This window comes from Aedes aegypti, chromosome 2 (genome assembly GCF_002204515.2).
Source record: "Aedes aegypti strain LVP_AGWG chromosome 2, AaegL5.0 Primary Assembly, whole genome shotgun sequence".
Classification (NCBI taxonomy): Eukaryota; Metazoa; Arthropoda; class Insecta; order Diptera; family Culicidae; genus Aedes; species Aedes aegypti.
This window is the reverse complement of record NC_035108.1, coordinates 386,612,090-386,637,072: the sequence shown is the minus strand read 5'-3', so window position 1 is coordinate 386,637,072 and position 24,983 is coordinate 386,612,090. Positions and strand designations below refer to the sequence as shown.

Genomic DNA, 24,983 nt, shown 5'->3' with positions numbered 1-24,983 from the left:
GGGCGTTTCAATATAATATAAGGAAATTTGGTCATGTGAAGTAAATTTATGGATTCTAAACATTTATTTGTGCCGCTTTTATTTAATCAAATTCAATCATTAACACTTGCTTTAATACATTGCTTTGCAAAAGACATATGCAGCATTCACAGCATCCAGCTTAGGTTCGTCCATTTTTTCGGTTGAAGATCTGAAAAATGAAAGAAATTTAAAGTACAATTGTAATATTTTCATATGAATTGTTTTTCTTTAAGGGGACACGGGAGACCGTGTTATTTTTCCTATCTTTTGTCTCACTCTAACAATAATCATCAAAACTTTGTGGAAGCAAATCTCGAGTTTAAGTGAACCGATGAAGATGAAAATTTATCGGGTTGTGCACTACACATATAGAATCATACTGATACATTTTTGCATCGATATATGGAGTGGTTCTTGTGATTTGCTTCTTGAAATGGATAGGGTGATATGATGACGTCCCGTGCGGCCTTAACAGTATTATACTTACTTGTGGGAACTTGACGTCCTGGAAAATGATATTATTACTATTAACTCTAATTAAATGGCTTTTTCCGTCAGCTGATGATGGTCGCGCAAAATTGTTTTATTTTTCGTTTCCAACAAATTTTTCACCCATTAATGAGTAAAATTTTACCCGTTTTTACTCTGAATGCGAGTTAAAAGAATGAGTATATTGTTACCCTTTCCATGATTACAAAATTCCCCCATTTCATGACAGAAATGATTGCTATTCGATAATGGGTATTTTTTTACCCATTAAAGGGTATTCGCAAACCACCGTGTAGGGACAACCTGGGAGGGAGAAACCGATACAAAATGTATGTACGTCATAGTGAGCCGAGATTCTGCTGTCACGAACTATCACTGTGATCCCAGATCTTGAAGAATGGACAAACTTGATAAAAGCGCGTAATTGATCAAAACAAATTTTTGCATTCCATCAAAGTTGACAACAGTCGATTGAAAATCAATTCCTGCAGCACCCAAAAGCAATGCCACGATAGTACCTTTTAATTTGATCGAATATAAAGTAATGAAACACGCATCTTTTTACTGTTTTCCAATCATCATTAAAATTGAATGCACATAAAACTATGGCCCTTTTTCCAAGTTTGTCCAGAAAGATCGAAGGTACACAATAAAAGAAAACTACACTGAAACAAGCGTCGCAGTAATGAGAACCATTAACGTGTTTTTAAATTTACTATTCCAACCACGATTGAGCTATCATGAACGCTTTTTTTTTGCGTTTTGTTCCCTCTCAATCCAACCGCGTCGATAGCCGAGCGGCTAGCGTTCGCGCTTGACAATCGCCAGATCCTCGGTTCGATTCTGGTCTGCTGCAAGTTTTTAACCATGATATAGTAATTTTTACTATACAAATGATGCCATGGTAAAATTGAATGCACAAAATATTCTAAATAAATGCGAATTTAGTCTGCACAAATCAAGTGGCGTTGTGTATTTAATTTAACCCTCTGATATAGTATTTTCAACCGCAACGCTGTTCTCAGTGTAGCAATTTTCCCCAAGCCTGCCTTGATTGTCGTTGGTGAGCGGGAGTTATCTTGTAATTTGGAAAAGTGTTGTGTCATATTTCGTGTGTAGTATCGGTGCCTCCCTCCCAGGGGACAACCCCTGTGGCGTTCTTGTCGACTACGCAAACGTCAAACATGATCAAAAATCAAGACTAACAATAGGGTCCTAAAGCCCTGTTCCGATTTTAGTGCCAAACGCTTAAGTTTAGGCCAAAAACACATGTTTACTCAATTTTCTAATGTTTTCCGTTGGTTTAAGTCGAAAAAACATTTTTTTAGATTTTGCTACTCCCCTAGGCTTAAACTCAAATTTTGGGTGTATTTTGTTTTCCGTGTCCCTTCCGAAATGTCAGATAGGAACAACCCCAGTGGTCGAACTAAAACCCCTGTGGTGTTTTTGTCGACTAAGCGAACGTCAAACATGATCTCAAGTGTCAAGGTGCATTTATGGACCCAATTTTTAAATTAAAGTTTAAATATGTTATAGCCGTTATTTGAGCGGGAAAAAATGCTAAAATAGTTGAATTTACATGCTCTTTCGGTTTTTTTTAAATAAAAACAAGATTTTATTAAAAATTTTAGGACCCAATTCAAAAGGCCTCATCTCCAAGAAGTAAACAATGAGAAAAATGCAATCTTGTTTTGTCTAACAATAAATCAAATTTAAATTATTAATTTAAAGATTGTATGTTATTTTATCGTCCAGAAAGTCGATGGATAAACTGATTTATAGCTATGAATATTCATTAAGGTAACACGGGGCAAGTGAGAATCCGGGGTAAGTGGGGCGTTTCGTCATAGCTCACTTAGGAAAAGTTTTTCATGGGGGTATTCTTCTAGTAAGTTGAAGATACAATGAAAAGGAATGTATTTAGTACTAAACATATTGTTATTTTTATTACCATGTGGTTCATGTAACAGTTGTCAGTTCAGCACCATTTTCAACTTGAAAAATAAATTGTGACACGTTTCACGTCTTGTATTGACTCGCAAAAAATAAATGTGTTATAAATCAAATATTCATCTGTAAGCTACAATTTTAAGTATTATTACAAGCAGCTAACGATAAACCAGTATTTTGTTTTCATTTCATATGAAATTTATGATGGTCTATTTTACCCCAAAATATCTTTGTACCCGGGGTAAGTGGGACCTATCAAAACAAAAACCAGAATCAAAACTTTTCGTATACGTTTCATAAATTTTCCTAGAGAGTAGCACTAAAACATTCAAACAAATGATTTTTATCAAAAAAGATCAATCTCAAATTACGTTATTGCATAAGAGGGAGAGGAAAAGTGTAATTATTCTTTTTATTTTTTATTTTTGATATACGACTTCAAAGTTGAACAAACACAGAGAAGAAATTTGAAATGCATCATGAGAACGATCACTTTTCTATTTTATTTGAACTTTTTTTGTTATTTCTACCAAATTAAGTAGTGATGGAAAACAATTCCACCCAATTAAGTGGTTTTCTGCCATGCATATAAATAATAACAAAACATATGTATAATTTCATCAATTGTTTATGTGCTACATTTTAATTAACAACTTATAAATGGTATATTTTGAACACGTTTAATCCCTCTTTACGCTTTTATTGAAGAATTTTCAGTTAATATTAAATGTGAGGTGACATCCTATTAAACAAAGGTTTTCTTCCTAAAACGTTACGTATTTTATGGTTGATCCCTTATGTACATCAAATATGTACTTAAAATTAAAAATCTATGATTTATCAATCCTATTATTGTAATGGTTGACTTGCTGATGTTTATTGACGCATGAAATTGGATGTGTCCCACTTGCCCCGTTTAGCGAGGTAACTGCGGCTAATGGCTCATTCTAAAACTTTCTTCCAAGGTTTTCACAATTTCGAAACTATTCGATCAGTTTCATGCACACACACTCAAATATGTTGCCAAAATGTGATTGTGTTGTTAGATTTGGAAAATATTGACATTTGAAAATTTTATTAAACAATTTGTTTGAACTATCGTTTTTTTCGTTCCCACTTACCCCGCGGTACCTTACTATGGTTTTAGCAAAAAGTCCTGCTAAAAAACGAGTCAAAGGAAATGAGGCTTTTATTTCACAAAAAGCTGTGCAGCCCTTTTCATTTGTGCCCATAGACGCCGGCCGACGCTGATGAGGCCTGTGAGTTGACGCCTTTGTTTACTCTATAATGTGTTGAGGCCTTCTTGTTGTGGCTTGTTTTTTCATCATCTTCTGATGTGGCCTTTTGAAAATCATTCAAAATTGATGATGAAATAAGAAATTTGAAGTGTAGAAGAGTGTTAAGTGGTGAAGTAAAGTACATGGAGATCCCCGGATAAAAACGTATCATTCAGTGAATGGAATAAACCATTAATGTACAATATAACGTATTGGATACAATACAGCGTATTGTAATTGAATGTCGATGCAATATTATTCTTGTTTGGATATACAATTCAAAAACAATATAATATGTTGTAACAGAACATTGTATTGTTTTTAATTGGTTTTATACCTTACAATTTTGGTCAAATTCCTATTTTCGCGTAAAACAACTGTTGGTTTTTTCTATGTAGCTTTGCTGAAAGAAATAAACAAAACAAGTTCAGAAAGCAAGAAATGTTGGGTGAAAAATATTCAAAAAGTTAAAATAAGTAGTTTTTTAGAAGTCACTTGACATTAGCTATAACGACGAATGCAACCATGATACAGTTCGTTGAATTGTTTTTGTATTGTACAACAATACACGAATTGCTAATCAAGACAATACATGAACATTATATCGTATTGTATTTCCAAAATGTTTGTATGAGAAAATATCTATATTTGTATTGTTACGATACTTAACCACCCATACATTATATTGCAAAAATCTCATATACCATACAGTGAACTGTTCAAAACAATATATTGTACTGTAATTGTATTGTCATTTTACATATACTGTATTGTATTTTCAATATATTGAATGGTACTGTTACAAGACGTATATTGTTTTTGTATTGTATTTTTTATTCGGGATCCCTACAGCAAGAGAAGATTCGTGCGGTCGATTAAATATGTGATTGATTGAACCCTTCGTCATCCATGAACATCATGTATGTGCTACGCGAGTTTGTCGTCGAGAAAATGTATGGAAATATTGGTTCAATGGAAAAATATTGCAATTGAACGTTATTTTTCATGCAATTGAAACCAAATCGTGTTTTTGTTGATAATTTGTGAAGTACAGACAGGTACTATTAGGTAGTATGATACATAATACATCAGTCTACAGGAACCCGATAATGTTCGCCGTTTAGACAACCACTGTATAAAATAATACAAGGAGCAATCGCTCCGTAGTATAACCTGCATTTACTTAGTGAATTTGGAACGTTTTTTGCAATCTACATTGCAATTTTGATGTTTGTTTAACAGGCTTCAACTCGGTTTCCGTCATATATAGAAATGAGACCTTTTTGAGAAAAGGCCGCATTTGCGATGAACATCCTGGTTAGCGGAAAATGAGATGGGGCCTTTTAGAAAAATGTTATTTTTTCAACTTTTATGCATATTTTTAAATGACTGTTGTATGTTTTAGTAAGAATAGGCTCTTATACATTGAAATCAGCAGAAAACCGATTTGTTTACATTTTGGACTTGAGGCCTTTTCAATTGTTGGTCTTGAAATGTCAAAAACAAACTGTGTATGACGAGCGTATCCCAAGTAACATTGGCAGCTGAATAACAGCTTATTCAGCTAAAATTATGTTTATACAGTCTTTTTTCAGCTGCATAAGCTGTTATTCAGCTACCAATGTTACCTGGGATGCTAGTCTACGTGTGTTCAAATGTCACTAAGCTCTATTGACTGTTTAACGATAAACTTGCGACGATCGACGCACCACCATATTGCATACAACGGAGTAAATAAGAATTCATTTGGAGGTGATGATTTGGAGGTTATTTGGCAATTTGGAGGTTAAAATCCCCTCCAAACACTAGCGATTTTGCGGTGGGATGTTGACGTTTGATGACGAATACACAGTTTGTTTTTGTTTTCCTCAAAGAAACTTGCACGCACTTTCCAGACTCATCAAAATGCATATGGAAATATTACCCAATTTGAAAAAATTACACCCGGATTCTGGGTGTTTTTCGAGACAGAGTGCATATTGTTTTCCTCTAAGGTTCACAACTACATCTACCCTAGGGCATCCATACCATTGGGCATTAATAACAAAACATATTGCGTAGAATCAGCCGGATGAATAATGGGGACTTTTATTCCACAACATTCACACTAAGCTCTTACGGTGAATTTAACAGTAATCTCAACAGCTGAACAGTTCGGTGAAATAAAACACCGCAACTTCGTCGGAATTTAACGGATACCGGTGATTTTTTACCGAATACTGTAAAAATTTACCGTACTCCGTTAATTTATTTTACCGAACTGTTTAGCTGTTTAGATTTCACACGAATCCGTAAAATAATTTAAGTATGTAGATGGCTACTTCAGCAGAAAGCAAATAATCTTGGCTTATAGCGCTAAAATTGTAAGTTGGGAGGCCACCCAACTCAAATTCTCTGGTGCCTTCGGTAAAGCTGTTTAGTAGACCAATGACTAAACATATGATGTGCCGTTTGATTCGGAATTCTTCCACAAAACGGTGCTAGTGATCATGCTGTATTCCGAACGCAGATATTTTAGGATCTTTATGAGGAAAGCACTTTATGAGCACTATCTAGTGGAAGAATTACAAATCAAGTGTGGCCCATCACAAGCTTGTACTTGACTTACTGAACCATAGCAGAAAACTCCATCTCTCGATGTAATCTGGATCCTCAGATATTAAATAAATTCTGCAACTGTGGTTAGATAAACCGAATATCGCGTCTCCTGTTGAAAACCGGAATCATCGACACACGAAAACTGATTTTTCTCTAAATCTATGCGTTGTACCTGACGTCGGGCATAGTGAGCTGGACAGCGGATCTGGTGTGCTAAACAGCGCACCTTCCCCGACGTAGCTCCGACGCTTGGGTATGGAGCAAATCCGTTTTTCGCGTGTCGAAAATTGGGTCCTAAAATTTTTAATAAAATCTTGTTTTTATTTAAAAAAACCGAAAGAGCATGTAAATTCAACTATTTTAGCATTTTTTCCCGCTCAGTAACGGCTATAACATATTTAAACTTTAATTTAAAAATTCGACAACACGAAGGTACGGTGGTGCCACCTGCTTATGTTTTCAGTATGAGTGAAGTGTATGTAAACAAACAGCGACACTTTTAGCCGTATATAAAATCAACTGTTTTTCCATGTTTTCTATAGTTTTCGGTTTGTTGAATGCAGGGAATTCATAAAATATAGATCTAAAAATCAGATTTGCAATCGTTTATAGTGGTTAGGTGGGTCCTAGTCCTGGAAATAATTGAAAACGTAAGGGGTGTTGTGGGGCAGTTGTTTCTCAAGGTAATTTTCAGCATCATATTTCTGAATGAAAATTTGCATTTTTCGTCTTGGAAATGAATGACAAACACAGATATATTCACAATTTGACGATTTATCCAAAATTCTCTCCGCTAACATAATTTAGAATTCACAAAAATGGATCCGAAAAGATGCGTTGACTGCGACGACAACGTGATTCTCGATCGTGAATTTGACGGTGACTACGGCGACAGTAAAGATAAAACTGGTTCACGAATGGTGTGTTTTGTGCCTAATTGCAAGCAGAGATATAAACCGGGAATATCGTTTCATGTCTTCCCGGCAAGAACGGACAAAAAACGCTATTTAGTCTGGATTAGACGTCTCCGGTTGAAAATAGAACCGTCGAGTACTTCCCGTGTGTGCAGCCTGCATTTCAGTATTGGAAATTTTATTGCTCCTAAACACTGTAAGCTTCATTCCTTGCTTAGCGCTTGCACGAGTCGGTTGACAGGTTCCCGGTCTCATCGCACGGCACAAAGTTGCAAAGTTTATTTGGCCTTTTTCTCCCACCGACCGCGTGGGTTTTTGGTCTAGTTTCGACGGTTAATAATAATCTTATTAGTGCATTTAAGTGCTTAGGCGATCGCGCTTTGCGAAGGAAGCGAACTAGTGTAACTAGTATCGTTCCACCGCAAAAAAAAAGTCATCACCACCGGCACAACGGTGATTGACTTTTTTTCCCGCACCGAGAGCAACATCGAAGCAGAAGGCGATTCGGTCAGTCTGCTACCTACGGTGCTTGGACGTTCTGCTGCTATACGGATAAGTATCAATTTGTATATCTATTGAATTGCTCTACATTTCCGAACAAACAAGTTCAAGGTTGTTTTTCGCTTCACCTCTGTCTCTCTCCCGGTGCAAGTTTTGCCCGTATAGGGGAGGCTTGTACAAAATAGCCCACTGATCGGTTAAGTTTTTTTTTTATATATTTTTTTCTTTCTTCTTTAATTAGTATTATTATTTTTTGCCCGTATAGGGGAGGTGTGTACAAAATAGTCCACTAATTAATTAATATTTTTCAAACGTTTTTTTTTTTCTCCACATTTTTTTATTTTTTGTTGATTTGGTTGCGGTTGGATTTATTCCCGCATGGACGATTCGGATGGAGGCGATACGCCTCCAAAAGATCTCGTTGCTCGAACGCGGTTTTACCAACCGTCTTCGGCTGGGCCTTGGGTTGTCTATTTCCGGCGCAAAAATAAGATTTTGAACGTGCTCTCGATCTCTCGAGAGCTGACGCGTAAATATCCAGGGACCGTTATTCACCAAGTGAAGCAATCCAAGCTGCGTGTAACTGCACCTAGTTACAAAGCAGCGAATGAGATTGCTCAGCATGAGGCTTTTGCTGTGGAATACTTTACCTACATTCCGGCACGAGAAGTCGAGGTGGAAGGGAAAATCATCGACGCGAGTCTGACATGTGAGGACATTAAGACTGGCAAAGGTGTTTTTGATAACCGGTCAATTCCTGATGTGGCTATACTGGATTGCAAACAATTGCAATCAGTTTCCATGGAAGGAAATAAGAAAGTTTTTTCGCCGTCAGCCTCGTTTCGAGTGACTTTTCCTGGTTCCGTCCTCCCGAAATTTGTTTGCATTGATAGTGTTTTTTACCCAGTGCGTCTTTACGTGCCGAAGGTATTCAATTGTACCAACTGCAAGCAGCTTGGCCACAGTGCTAGCTTTTGCGACAACAAGCCCCGTTGTGGCAAATGCAACCAAGCTCACTTGGAAGATGCTTGCACACAGGAAGCTGAAAAATGCAGCTACTGTAGCAAGGATCTGCATGACTTGCAAAAATGCCCGGCATACAAAAAGCGCATTCGAAATGAGAGTCGCTCAATTGTGAAGCGCTCCAAGAAGACGTATGCGGAAATGGTGAAAGCTTTGAATCCGCCTGCAAAAGAGTCTTCATCAGCCATCCCAGTTGGTAACTCTTTTCAAGAGTTGTCTTCCGATGAAGCGAACGACGACGAAACCGATGGGGGAGATTCTTCGGAGGTACACGCACCCGGTAAAAGAAAGTCTCCATCTTCTCCGGGACTGCGCCGTAAGGTATTGAAATCTTCCCTCAGAAGTTTGCCTAATTCCAAAGGAGGTGGGGCAAATTTGAAAAACCCGAAGAAACAGGTCTTTGATGCTTCCGTTCCGTGTTGCAGTAAAGATCTGCCGCCCCCGCCTCCACAGATAAAATACACTTCGAAAAGAAGCTCTAGACAAGAAAGCAAAAGAAATGCTACTGAAGTCCCTCGCTCTTCCTCGAAAACGCCCCGGGCTAAGCGAGGACTGATAACTTTTAGGGCCCTGGTGGATCGCATATGTAATGCTCTCGGAGTTTCAGACTCATTCAGAGGCATACTCGACCTTTTTCTCCCCGCAATAGAAGAATATCTCCGGGAATTGACTATCTCGTGGCCCCTCCTTGCTTCGATCATATCTTTCGATGGCTAATTCATCAAGTGAGGTACAAGATATGATCACTGTGCTACAGTGGAACTGTCATAGTCTAAAACCTAAATTAGACACATTTAAGTTTTTGCTTCACAATTCCGATTGTGATATATTTGCACTCTGTGAAACATGGCTTTCTTCTGAAGATGATCTTAACTTCTACGACTTTAACATTATACGCCAGGATCGAGATGATAATTACGGGGGTGTGCTTTTAGGGATCAAAAAGTGCCATTCATTCTACAGAATCCCCATCCCGACTCATCCAGGCATAGAAATCGTTGCTTGCCAAATAAACGTAAAGGGTAAAGATCTTTGCGTAGCTTCTGTTTATATTCCTCCAAGAGTTTCAATAAACCGCCGTCATCTTTGGAATGCAGTCTCTATGCTCTCATTCCCGGTTTTAATACTGGGTGATATGAACTCCCATGGTACTGGATGGGGCGAATCTTATGACGATTATAGAGCGGCTATTTTCTATGACTTATGCGATGATTTCAACTTGAATATTTTAAACACAGGTGAAGTGACACGTATTTCATCCGACGGCAAAGAAAGCCGCCTTGACCTGTCTTTGGGTTCAAGTTCACTATCATTCGATTGCATGTGGAAGGTTATCGATGATCCCCATGGTAGTGATCACTTGCCCATAATAACTTCTATCAGAAATAATTTTGAAAGGTCAGAACAGTCAATTCAGGTTCCTTTTGACCTCACTAGGAATATAGATTGGCAAAAATTTGCATCAGCGGTAACTTTCGGTATCGAATCATTCAACACTCTCCCACCGTTGGATGAGTATCGATTCCTATCAGAATTGATTTATAATAGTGCATTAGAATCCCAAAAGCAACGAGTTCCAAGTGCATCCTTCAAAAGACGACCAGCCACACCTGGTTGGGATGATGAATGCACTCAGTTGTATCGAGAAAAATCTAATGCCTTTAAAGCTTTTCGTAGATACGGTACCTCAGAACTTTATTTAGAGTACTCGAAGCTCGAAAAAAGACTGAAGAATCTTATTAAAGCGAAGAAGCGTAGCTATTGGCGACATTTCATCGATGGCCTCTCACGAGAAACTTCAATGACGACGCTTTGGAGAGTGGCTCGCAACATGCGAAACCGCTCATCCTCAAATGAGAGTGACGAATACTCCAATCGTTGGATATTCAACTTCGCAAAAAAGGTCTGTCCAGACTCAGTTCCAGCTCAACCGCCATTTTGGGAAACCCAGAGAGACGATGCGTTGGACAGGCCATTCACTATGCTGGAATTTTCTATGGCTCTTCTTTCATCAAACAACTCCTCTCCGGGACGCGATATGATTAAGTTCAATCTTCTTAAAAATCTCCCTGATATCGCTAAAAGACGGTTGCTTGACCTGTTCAACTTATTCATGGAGCACAACATTGTTCCATCTGAATGGAGACAGGTCAAAGTAATAGCTATTCAAAAGCCTGGGAAACCAGCGTCTGATCATAATTCGTATCGCCCGATCGCTATGTTATCATGTTTAAGGAAATTGTTAGAAAAAATGATCCTATCCCGACTCGATCACTGGGTCGAATCAAACAACATGCTTTCCAGTACTCAATTTGGCTTTCGCAAGGGCAAAGGAACAAACGATTGTCTAGCGTTGATTTCATCAGATATTCAACTAGCTTTTGCGGACAAGGAGCAATTGGCTTCGGTTTTCTTGGATATTAAGGGCGCTTTTGATTCAGTTTCCATAGAGATATTGTCAGAAAGCCTGCACAATAGTGGACTACCTGGAATATTGAATAATTTCTTGTACAATCTGTTGTCAGAAAAACACATGAGCTTCACTCTCGGTCAACTGACAACTTCCAGAATTAGCTATATGGGTCTTCCCCAAGGCTCATGTCTAAGTCCCTTGCTTTATAATTTTTATGTTAAAGATATTGACAACTGTTTGGAAGAACCATGCACGCTTAGACAACTTGCAGATGATGCTGTGGTCTCTATGAAGGGCCCACGAGCGGAAATCTTGCAAAGACCATTGCAAAATTCCCTTGATAATCTATCCACTTGGGCTAGAAATTTAGGGATCGAGTTTGCGCCGCAAAAAACTCAACTGGTTGTATTTTCAAGGAAGCGGAATCCTGCCCAACTAAAGCTTAAGCTATTGGGAACAGACATCGACCAGTCTTTGACTTCAAAATACCTTGGGGTCTGGTTTGATTCAAAAGGCACTTGGCGAACCCATACTAGGTATTTAACGGAAAAATGCCAACAAAGGATCAATTTTCTACGAACAATTACCGGAACATGGTGGGGTGCTCACCCGGAAGACCTCATAAAACTCTATAAAACAACAATTCTCTCTGTTCTAGAGTATGGCTCTTTCTGTTTTCTCTCAGCAGCAAACAGCCACCTTATTAAATTGGAACGAATTCAATATCGTTGTTTGCGTATCGCCCTAGGTTGTATGCATTCGACTCACAATGCGAGCCTGGAGGTGCTGGCAGGGGTTTTACCACTACAGAACCGATTCTGGGAGCTCTCGCTAAGAATACTTATTAAGTGTGGGGTGAGCAACACACTCGTTATCGAAAACTTCGAAGAAATGCTCAAACTGAATACTCAGTCAAAATTCATGAGAGTTTATCTCTACTACATGTCATCTGACATAAGTCTTCCATGTTATAACCCTCCACGTGTACGCTTCACCAATGACAGTTCCTCTGTTGAATACGATCTGTCCATGAAACAAGCTATTCATGGAATCCCAGATCAACTTCGATGTATAACGATTCCACGTATTTTTAACGCAAAGTACCAGAATGTCGATTTCTACAGGAGATATTTCACTGACGGGTCCCGCATCAATGGATCCACTGGCTTCGGTGTCTTCAATGAAAACTCTTCCGCCTTCCGAAAACTTCAGGAACCTTGCACGGTTTACGTTGCTGAGCTGGCAGCAATCAACTTCGCATTGGGGATGATCTCAAACATGCCCGCAGACCACTTCTTCATCTTTTCGGATAGCCTCAGTTCTATTGAGGCACTTCGATCGATGAAACATGTTAAGCATGCATCTTACTTTCTTACACAAATAAGAGAGCAGATGTGTGCACTGGTCGAAAGATCATATAAGATTACCTTTGTATGGGTCCCCTCACATTGCTTAATTTATGGCAATGAGAAGGCGGACTCTCTCGCAAAGGTGGGCGCTGAGGAAGGTGAGATTTATGATAGACAAATTTCACACGATGAATTTTTTCATTTAGTACGTCAAAGTTCTCTTCACGGTTGGCAAAGCGATTGGCTAAATGACCAATTGGGACGGTGGTTACATTCCATAATTCCTAAAGTTTCCTTGCGAGCGTGGTGGAATGGTTTGGATGTAGGTCGAGATTTCATTCGCGTGATGTCAAGACTCATGTCCAACCATTACTCGCTAGGTACACATTTGCACAGGATTAACCTCGCGCTGAGCAATGTTTGTAATAGGTGTGGTTATGGTTATGATGACATCGATCACGTAGTTTGGAAATGCCCGGATATGGACGCCTCCAGAGCGCAACTTTTGGATACCCTTGCGGCCCGAGGTAGACAACCCTATGTTCCTGTTAGAGATGTGTTGGGCACCCGCGATCTCATTTACATGGTCGCAATTTACGATTTTCTTCGCTTGTCCAGTATAAAAGTTTAATTCTCCTGTGTTCTCTTCTCCAGTTTTTTTTTTTTTCTCTGTGTTTTGTCCCCTGTATGTTGGATTGAGGATCCTGGCCATCCGGCAGACGAATACCGGCAAGAAATTGGTACCAACGCCACTACACGTTCATCGCGATACCACGATATACCTCCCGGATGTGCTGCAGAAAACCCTAAACCCAATCCTCACCATGTCCTTCCTTCCAAAAATTGTGACCATTAACCTCGAGTTGCCACGAGTACCCTGGCTCCATCCCATACTAATCTTAGTACAAAAAAGTGAATGATTTGTAAACAATACAAAAAATGAATTTCGGCTCCGTAAAGCGTTAAACGCGATTGAGCCTCAAATAAATGAAATAGAAAAAAAAAACACTGTAAGCTATTTAAAAATTTCGTTCGTTTCAATTATTCACTATTAATAACAAATCTATTTTGTAGCGGACAGTCGTTTGACTAACCGGTTGATTCTACGACCTTCTGCAATTCCGGATACAAACTTACCAGAAGCTCCTCTGACTGCTGCGAAAAAACAACTCAAAGAAGGACGTGCATCACGAGCCATTAAACGTGCGCAGGATAAATCCATCTCCAAAGAGGGTAACGATGCATTCGATCTCATCGACATCGAAACTAGCAATGGCCAACCGCTAGGACCTCCTCGTATTATGGTTGATTGTGCCGTTCAAGTTGATACAACCGATTGGGACGGTTTATGGACAAAAGGTCGAAGGACAAAAGGTCGAAAGGACAAAAGGTCGAAAGACAAAAGGTCGAAAGACAAAAGGTCGAAAGGGACAAAAGGTCGAAAGGGACAAAAGGTCGAAAGGGACAAAAGGTCGAAAGGGACAAAAGGTCGAAAGGGACAAAAGGTCGAAAGGAAAAAAAGGTCTAGGAGGACAAAAGGTCCAAATGGAAATTTCATGTAAAAGGAAAATATTTCAAAGAACAATTTCAATTCATTTTCCCTACTTAACATTTTGTTTTTTCGGCATAGTGTTACCCACATATGTGAAACAAATTCACTAAAGTGATACAGACATTTTGAAAATAGAAAAAATCACGCTTCTTTTCATTATTATTTCTTATTCATTTTAATAACAAATTATAAAGTATTATGTATTTTATTAATTATTTTTCGTTCTTTCATTCGGTACAATTTTTAAATTACAATTGTTAAATTGAGGTATGATTCTTTCTTAAAATACAGCAATTATAAGAATACAGGATCATATCACAGTTTTACATTTTGATATGATGATTTTCCTTAATTTTTTACCAAGAATTCTTTAAGATTGAAATTGGTTAAAATTATGTGAATGTGAAGATTTTAGTTCATTTTACATGGTCATTCCTTCAGAATAGAAACATACAATTGATTTAACATAGTACATCGTTACAACATGAAATTTTTCCTTCTTTATTCAATGAGCATTCTTAAAAATTGAACACGTTTTTGGTTTTGTTTCATATATCATAGAAACAGGCAATCAATTTACCACATATTATTCAAAATTGAGAATTCTCCCTTCTTTAGCATATTTTTCATGACCCTTCGTTAATATATTTTTCATGAAAGTCCGAACAAATGTAACTAACAATCGTTTCTTTGTCTAATAGTACCATCAAGATATTCATAAACTTTATGAGTAACACAAAACGAGAAATATTTTCTTTGGACTCCGATTTCCTGAAAGTACGAAAACAGTTTGGCCAAGCACTCGGCATATTTGAAAAAGCTTGGACCTTTTATTCTTATGACAAATTGCAACCAGCCATCGCAATTACGGTATCCATTCACCCAGAAAAAAGTTGTCAGCTTTATCCTTTCCGAATACTGAAAGGTGCTAGATAGCATGATTTTCTTGATATATGCTGGCCAACGATATACAGGCCCAATGATATCCTGGATTTCGAACAGGATATCAGCAGAGTAATCATTCCGGTAGTATATTTTTGACATTTCCTGAAGAAGATTATTCATCCTTCACAAAAAGAAGCGTATTCTGGAAAAAAATAAAAATCTCTAAAAAACACTCATGCTAATAGTGACATAAAATAATAACTTACAAAAATTAAGGTTGATTGACAATTTGATCCGGTGCTACTGAAGTTCTAAAAATGAATGCATGAAATTAATGACCGCTGCGGTGGAACAATTAACAAATTGTTTAAACAAAATCCAAGACAACGCTAAATCTCCATAACAACGATAAAAAAACTTATCACGTGGTCCATGAAATAAATGTATCAGAAAAAAAATCATTTTCAAGCAGTCATTCGTCCGACCAAGAAGTGAAAATGCAAGCTGAACCAAGGTACGAATTGTTGGAAACAAACAAGGGAAAACCGAAGCTGGCCCTAGAAGGTTACATGTACCATCTGAACAAAAATGTAAGTAGTATTTATATGCGTCATCTCGAATTCTCTCGCTGCATTTTTCCCCTAATCTAAATCCTATTCCGATACAGGTGAACGACATGTTCTATTGGACCTGCGTTCAGAAGCGATCGAAGAATAATCCGTGTAGTGGCAAAGTAGTCTCGAGGTTGATGAACAACCACCACGAGTTAAACTTTCCTGGGCAATCGGAGCATAATCATTCACCCAATATGCTGCAGATTGAGCGCGTTCGACTGAGGGAATCACTGAAGCGAAGAGCTGGAGAAAGCAGGGAACCGCCGTTGGTGACAATGCGTCACTGTTCCATGGAATCGTCTGTAGAAGTGAGTACTTATTGGCTGATATTTGAAATGTAGTATTTTTCAATAAAGTTTAGCACAACTCACATATAATGTTGGTCGTTACCGAGTTATAAAAATATTTTGTTTATTCCTATCGTTTGAATACATCAGGTCCAAACAATGATTACGGCGGCCGCTCAGAAGAAGATTTGCCAGCGAGCTAGAAAATCGGAATCAATTCCAGTGGATCCCATTACACCCGAGGACTTCGAAAACATTGCAGAAGCATACAAAACAACGAATGATGGCACCCCTTTCATGCTCAGGAACATTGAAGTTGAAAGTGGTCGGCTACTAATGTTTTCAACTGCTGACAACATCAAGCGGCTAGCCGTGTCCAAAGTTTGGATGATGGATGGCACCTTCGACACTGCTCCAGCAAATTTCAAACAAATCTACACTGTTCAAGGTTCTCTCGGTGATAGATTTTTACCATTTGCGTTTTTTCTCCTGCCAAGTAAGACCGAACAATGCTACACGGAAGCCTTAGAGGAGCTGATGGAATGTGCGGGTGAAGTAGGCGTTACTCTGGAGCCGGAACTAATCATAACCGATTTCGAGAAGGCCGCTATCAATGCAGTAGGAACATTGTTTCCGCAAACAAGACGACAGGGATGCTTCTTTCATTGGACGCAAAACATGTTCAAGCGCATCCAGAAATCCGGGTTGAGTGTCGAATTTTCGAACGACAAAAACGTGTTTATGAACTTTAAGAAGGTCGAAGCCCTAGCATTTGTTCCTGCAAATTTCGTAGAGAAGGCGTTCAATTATGTGGAAAAAAGTAGCCCTGCGTCAATGGAAACATTTTTCAAGTACCTCGAGGAGAACTACGTTATGGGTTCGGTGAAGCGAACGCTTAAAAGCGGTAACATAATACGTAACCGTCCGCTTTTTGAAATTCCCTTCTGGAATGTCTACGAAGCTACAATCAAAAATCAACCGCGCACTACGAACCGGCTTGAAGGATGGCACAACCGCTGGAAGACAGCCGTAGGTTCGGCAAAAAGTTTTTATGCCGTTATTGCTGAACTTCAGAAAGAGCAAAATCTCACAGAAGGAGAAGTTCTTCGAGTCCTTCAAGGTTTGCCAGCCCCGAAACGGAACGCGAAGCAAATGGAAAAAGATGAGAAACTTCTTCAGGCAACCAGACAATTCGAAAACATTGAACTAAAAGATTATATAACATCAATTGCACTTATCCTTAAAGAGTAATATTGACTGTTTAATCTATAAATATACGATATGTTTAAGCAACCAAATCACTGCATTTTATTTCAGATAAAAACACTTAGAATTTTGGAACCATATAGTACTTTCGACCTTTTGTCCTTTCGACCTTTTGTCCCTTTCGACCTTTTGTCCTTTCGACCTTTTGTCCTTTCGACCTTTTGTCCTTTCGACCTTTTGTCTTTCGACCTTTTGTCCTTTCGACCTTTTGTCTTTCGACCTTTTGTCATAGATTCGGATTGAAGTCTAGATCATTGCTGGAATCGATCGTAAAAGCAATTACGTTCCTCAAACAGTACCGTAACAGACCTCATTCATCAGTTACTCTAGAAGAAGAAGTGTTAATTGTTTTTATCAAATTGAAAACCAATCTATCCTTCCTTTGCATTGCCGTTCTATTTCGTTTGCATTCGCAAACTGTATCGTCTTGTTTTCAAAGAATTTTACCGTTTCTCACTGCTGCCCTCAAACCTGTTATTTATTGGCCTACAGAAGACCAAATCAGAAAAAATATGCCGCGGTATTTCAAACCAGATTTCGAAGATGTCATTGCTGTTCTTGACTGTACGGAGATCCCCATAATGAAACCGAAATGCTTACACTGTCGAATCAACACGTATTCGCATTACAAATCACGTGAGACAGCGAAGTATCTGGTTGCGGTAACACCCGCTGGAAGCATTTCTCGATTACTTTTTCAAATCGACGTAAGTAACTTTCATACGGTTTTGAGAAAATTAATTAAGAAGAATCACAACCTGTCTTCTAAAACCGTTTTAAAATGAATCACCTTTTTATCATTTTTTCGCCGTGTACATCACTTAAATTTAGCATACAATCAGCTCGCGTTCAAAAACTAGATAGTTTCTATAATTTCCCACGAAAATAATTATAACAAAATGATAAGCCGTTTCATTCAGTTACTTTCGACGTTTTTCTACCAGTGTAAAATCGGCTCAAGTAGTGTTTTGTTTTGATTCGTGGTTAAGTCACTTTGTCTCCTATACAATAGAGCGGCGAAAGTAGCGGTTAGGTTACGAAAGTGGAGAATCTTACTTTCGTCGTTTTGTAAATCCGGAAATTAAACGTTCTAAAAGTGAAAAATCGGGTTCATTTAGAGCGGAACGTGTAGAATTTCGTCTGCGAAACACGTAGGATTGATAAAGTAAGTTTGTTAACTTTTCTGACTTGAGTCTGTTTGATTAAGGCTTCGAGATTTCATTCATAAGTTCTGGATATGGTGGGAAAATATCGGACAAACAGATCGTTTTAGAGGAGAAACTGCTAGATCGTTTCACTTCTGGACAAGCTGTTATGACAGACAAGGGCTTTATGATTGGAGATGAATGTAGACAATTAGGAGTGAAATTAGTTAGGCCACCTTTCTTGCATGCTCCCCAAAGACAATTAAGTAAAACAGAAGCAACTCAGAATGTTTCAATAGCAGCTGCACGGGTGCACGTAGAGCGTGCTATTCAACGAATCAAAATCTTTTCTTTTTTCAATACCAAGGTTGACACTCGATTCTTACCTGTTCTAGACAATCTTTTGGTTGTTGCGTGTGCAGTGGTAAACTTGTCAAATCCGATTTTAGCCAATAAAAGGTTCTAGCTACATTGTATTTGAGGTTTTATTAAATTATACAAATCGTACTTCTTGTTGAAAGATTAGTTCTTAAGCATATACAGATACTTCAAATACACATTGAAATAAACTTCTTTCAAATTGTTCAGTAAACTTATTACATAGTCATGGTCGTACTGTTGAGTAATAATGTGGCACTTATTACTGTATTCTGAAAAAATCACCAGATCTGCACTAGTGCAGTTCAGAATATACATATTCAACTGCACTTGGGCAAAATACTGGTGAGTTCTTCTCAGTGTCATGGTACTTTTAGTCAAGTATGCCAAATTTGGCAGCAAATCATCGATGGAAGACGATTTTCCTGCCAGCGGGCATTTGATCTCTACTATTTTCTTTTCTTCTATTATCAGGCCATCTGGTGAGCACCCAATCCATGGTACATTAGGCGGTACCACCAACCCGCATCGACTGACTGTTTTACCAGTAGCTTCGGAATATACGTTGATTGCCTTCGACTCACACTTTCTACCATGTTCAATGGCAGGGGTTGTCAAATCATCGGGCAGTATGAGTTTGGTTACCTTTCGTTTCCAGTCCTTCGGTTTGCAAGGGTCAGTTTTGTAATAAGTATACAACTGATATGCATTAGAAGCAGTGATTCGCAAACTTCGTTCTTCCTTCCACTTTGCTGAATTTTGCTGGAGAGTTTGCAAGCATACATCGATACTCTCTCGGGCGGAAATACACACTTTGAGCTCATAAAATATACACAGATCGGCTTCAAGTGGACCAATGAAATATTTATAGTCAAATCCACGATGAGACAGGAAAAGACTATTCAAATATGACTTCACTGCTGCTGACGAAATGTCTTCCTCGTAAGATATCAGGGAGCTCAGGGAGGATGATGAAAGTTGTCGATCACAAATTTCCAGCATAAGAAATTCATCCACAGGTTCCACCCTTTCGCCGATTTGTTTTACGACTGTAGATGAAATCGTGGGTCTTCCAAATACTTCGTATCCAACGGAACTCTCAGGAAATGCTAAAAATAAAAATAAGCATCAATATTCAAATCGAAGTTGATTAGGTAAATAACAAGTTACCTGTGGTGAAAAAATCCAAAATTCGCGTATTTTCGCTCTCATCCGTTGTCACATGCTGGTAAGTTGTACCTCGTTTTGAATCCGTAGATTGTTCTTCAAGTACGGAATCGTTCAGAGTACTTGTATCCAATGTGGAAGTGCCGCCCAACCACTTTTTACAATAGCAGAGCTCCATAATGCGGGTTGCCTTGTACATATCCGATGCTGTTTTTGCTGCGATCTTACCCCACTTCTGTGTTAGATCAGTCACAGTCAAAAAAGGCACAGTAGAATTCCTAGAGTGATAAAATACGTATTATTTTACAATGGACAATTGATTATAGTGAAAAATTACTTACTTTAATAAGTGATACAAAACCGCCATCAAGTGTTTGCACTTTCCCCTTCCAGCCTTGCAAGAACACAGGAAGGTCCAGTCCTTGAAGGACATTCTTGTGCGGATTTTGATGACATGTGGTTCGGAACTGGGTGAGGACGATTGCAAGCATGTTGCAAAAATACTGAATCCATCCTGGTGGATATGCTCAACGCCAACTATGAGCAAATGTCCAGCCTTAAATACTCTCTCACCTTCGATGACTAAACGGCTCCCTCCAGCAGCGTAGTCGAAAACATCCGTCAAGTTCACTATCACACTGCAAGTTTGATTTGCTTCTTCCAATGCGTCCTGGTTGCAAATAGAGGGTTACAAGAATTGAAAAAAATCATAGTCCGAAACTAATTGTTTATGAAAAAAAGCCACCACATATAGTAAACATATTGTTTTACAATTTCCACTAATTATTGTCATAAAAACATATATTTTCATTCATAACTTTACTTTCAAAACTTTGTTTATTTTTTGAGTGAAAAAGACATGCTGATTAGAAAAGTAAAATTTGGCAACATAATTATTATAAATTCGACGGAAAATGCGCACAACACAATTACTAAACTATAATTATTCAATTTCTACTCACCATAATTGTAATTATAATGCGAAACACTTGAAACGGCACGTTCAAAACTTATCAAATTTTCACCTTTCTTTGTTTACACTCGCTTCACTCATACAAGCTGTCAAATTTTGCTTCGTGGTCGCGAATTGGGTCCATAAATGCACCTTGACACTTGAGATCATGTTTGACGTTCGCTTAGTCGACAAAAACACCACAGGGGTTTTAGTTCGACCACTGGGGTTGTTCCTATCTGACATTTCGGAAGGGACACGGAAAACAAAATACACCCAAAATTTGAGTTTAAGCCTAGGGGAGTAGCAAAATCTAAAAAAATGTTTTTTCGACTTAAACCAACGGAAAACATTAGAAAATTGAGTAAACATGTGTTTTTGGCCTAAACTTAAGCGTTTGGCACTAAAATCGGAACAGGGCTTTAGGACCCTATTCCGGTTTAGGTTCATTCACAAATTTCATAACGCCGAAAATGACCATTTTCGACACCCACCCACCCCTTCGTAACGCTTTTTTATGACTATTCTACGAATTATGTACAGTGGCCCAATTTCATATTCGTACTGTTTCCACATCAAGTTAGTAAAAAACTATTAAATGAAGTATTGAGCTACAAATACTTTATCCACATTGAAGGTAACAGGTGTTATCTATTGTTTGCCAATCACAAAATGTTTCCATTCATCTTTGGATTAATAGAAAAGTATTGAATTGATGTCTAAAATTCACCCAATTCCATATTCGTACACCTACCAAAATTCATACGCACAACGTTCAAAACTAAATTTAGAAGCTCTATTTGATTACTGAAATGCTTTATTATGATGTTCAGATGTAGTGAAATACATTTGGGCAATTTATTAGTGGACATATATGAAATTAAGGTAAAGTTATGAGAAATGTCAGTTTTCCAATGATTTTTGCTATTAAATCCTATAATTCGAACAATAAAGTTTATTTTTGTCATTGGATCCAATCTATAGATTATACTCGTAAGCTCTGATAGAAATTTAGTTGATTTATATATAGGGTTTCAATGCTAGTAATGGACCCCTTAGTAGCTGAAATTCATTCTCGACGCTTTTCCGCAATGATAACTCAGACGCATATACGTTTTGTGGAGTCTAACAACAAATTCAATGTCTTTACTTCATAGTACGTCTATGAAACATACAAAATCATTCGATTTTTCCAGCGAAATATGCATTTGAAAAACTGTTGTCCGAATGCCTATTATGGACCCTCCCGGGGTCCATAATAGGATTGTTTACAAATTTGACGTTGCGTATTATGGACCCTCCATTTGATTCCCATGTAATCCGGCTCGCTGCCGACGAGCCTATTATGGACCCACCTGGAAATGCGTATTATGGACCCTCTTGTGTGGTTTCATTTACAAAACTGTTCAAATATCTGTATTTATGCGTCTCAAACCAAATATTTTGCCTGCAACTGCTGACTAACAATGTAATTGAAGTTCCCCCGGTGGATTTTCATAGGAATAAAGTTGCTTTGAGTGTTAATTTTATGTTTTTCTGTAGGGGTCCATAATACGCAAAGGGTCCATAACCGGCATTGACTCCCTAGTTTACAGAAATCATAAACAGTTTTTATCCCTTTTGAGTTCAGAAAATTGTTGTGCCATAAGTTCAAAACTTTTCTAAAACGATATTTTTAATCAATGTAAACCAAATTTTCATTCTAAACAACAGGTAAATGTTAATTTTGAATTGGTCTATAAAAATAATTTGAACTACGAACTTCGTGTTACAATAAAGTACTACGCTGTACATACCTCCACATAATTGATGTCATCGTAATATTCAATTATCTTTGAAATAATCTCGCATAACATATGATCTCGCCCTAAAAGCCATTGGTAACCATGTGTGTAGCTCGTTGTTCCTGAGCACTTGAATGGATTTACACGTTATTTAACAACGCTAGGGTAATAAAAGGATCATTTTCTACCTGCCAGTGATGTTGGTTTGGATGATTATTCATTCATTTGCTCAGAAACAACGAGCCACACACGTGGTTACCAATGGCTTTTAGGGCGTTATCTCAGAGTACGCGAGTAATATTCAAATTATACTCAAAATAGCACCCTATTTTGCAATTTATTGATTTTATAAGAAAAATACAAAATAACTTGAATGAGCAGAGAGCATTGATGTACTATTTAAAAGAATGTATCCTGTTGTTTTCATCATTTTAAAAAACGTTTGTGTTGCGGTTTTGGCAATAATATTTATTACACTTTTTTATATTAAACTTTGGGAGGGATTATTAGAGCATGTTTAAAACTACAAATGAACTTTAACACTTCACTTTTTTTCAAAAAAAAAAAAAAATAAAATACTAAAATCACTAAGGTGAGCAAATACCTTTAAACTCTAACATGTGTTGCTTATCTTGACAGATAGGCCTATTTCGTCTGCGACTTACAGACTTCTTCAGTGTCGAGTGCTCGAGTTTTGTGACACATATTAGAGTTTAAAGGTATTTGCTCACCTTAGTGATTTTAGTATTTTTTTTTTTTTGCAAAAAAGTGAAGTGTTAAAGTTTATTTGTAGTTTTAATAATATTTATTCTTTAAATCTCTATAATCATGTTTGGTAGTAAAATGTAAATTAAAAATGATAATTACGCAATGTTTTGATAGGAACATTAACTATGGAATATGTATATACATTTAGGAGCCAAACATAAAGAAATTGACTAAAATTTTTGGTTTTGGATTTGTTAGGGCAACTTCACCGGTGGTCCAAATCACGGCTTGGTTCCAAATTTTTGGAACATATTTGAAATTGGAGCTTGCACCGGTGTTGCAAATAATGTTCCAATTTTATTTTATACCAGTTTTCTGGTCTATTTTTTTGGAACAGGCTAGCTTCGTGGTCCATTTTTGGTCGGATTTGGACCAAGATTTGAACTGTTCCAAAACTGGTTTGACACATGTTTGTTTACCAGTTCGAATTTTTCTCGCTGAACAGTCACCAGTTACCGTCTCTAGTTCCCACTCTTGAGGTAAGTAAAAAAGGAACAACATTTACCTGCTGCTGTTTTTTAACAATAATTATTCCTCTTCCCGAGCAGCGATACGATCTCTGATCTGATCTGTTCTGATTGGGCAATGCGTGTTCCGGGAGCGCCGAGATGACCAACGCGGCGGTTGCCTACTGTATCAGAAGCAAGCGGTCACTTCACGGCTGTCGTCAATTATTGATGAGTTCAAGCTAGTGTTGGTGCTGTGTGACTTTCTCACTCGACCTGAAACGGATGCCACTCGGAATGCGGTGTTCTTTTCGTCCTTTGGTGGTTCCATAGTACGAAGCAGCGTTCTGAACAAAATGATGAGTATAGCGGTGTCCGGATCGACTGCTCCGTTATTGTGTACTGCTGGGCAGATGGGCTGCACATCTCCGCCAAGTCTTGAGTTACCTAGCCCAATACATTTTCAAGGACTTTGTTATACTCTCCAACAAATCCTCGGAACAGCCGAAATCCCTGCCAATTGTGGGGGCCACTGCCAATTTCATGACGGTGGTTACAGATTTGTACCTTAATGCATGAAAAGGCCAACTGGCCGCACCTCCTGATCTTCTGCTGTACTTCATAACTGAATGGGTTTCTGAGAATCCGGCACTTTCCGAGTGCACTGAATGACCAGCACTTGAGGCTAATCATCAGCACGCTGCAAAGGGAAATTGAATCCCTACCAAAATGGGCAAATCGTTGAATGAAGAGTACATTCACATGCAGGTCGGATTTAACGTCGCGGTGCATATTCGGAAACATTCCTCAACTGGTGTGTCGCCTTGAGACACTCCCGAGCAAGAATCAACTGCTGCAGATCGTGATCAACGCCAACAAGGCACAACTACATCTGTGACTTCCACAAGGGCCGCATACAGTGTGCCCGCACCAAGGGGCGAAATTGCTTCGAGGATTTCCTTCAGAAGCACCACCGGGACGTTCTCCATAAATTGCTCCGGAGATTGCCGCCATCAATTCTTCTGGGAATTAACTCCAGTAATTCCTCCGGAGATTTTTACCAAGAATTCCTCCGGGGATTTCGTCCAGAAATTCATCCGAAGATTTCCTCCAAAAATTTCACCGGGGATTTTATCATGGATTCTCGGGGATTTCATTGAGAAATTTCTGCTAACAACCCAGCAGAAATTTCTTCGGAGATTTT

At 38.3% G+C, this 24,983-nt stretch overlaps 2 long non-coding RNA genes across 2 annotated transcripts; one reads left to right on the top strand and one right to left on the bottom strand.

Annotated features, from left to right (window-relative positions):
* Positions 1-41: 41 nt before the first annotated feature.
* Positions 42-805, bottom strand: LOC110675963. Its single transcript, XR_002499956.1, has 2 exons — positions 509-805; positions 42-190 (listed from the first exon to the last, which is right to left on the bottom strand). It is a non-coding gene; the product is annotated as an uncharacterized LOC110675963 (long non-coding RNA).
* Positions 806-23,634: 22,829 nt separating this feature from the next.
* On the top strand, positions 23,635-24,259 carry LOC110675961. Its single transcript, XR_002499954.1, has 2 exons — positions 23,635-23,812; positions 23,882-24,259. It is a non-coding gene; the product is annotated as an uncharacterized LOC110675961 (long non-coding RNA).
* The last annotated feature ends 724 nt before the right edge of the window (positions 24,260-24,983 follow it).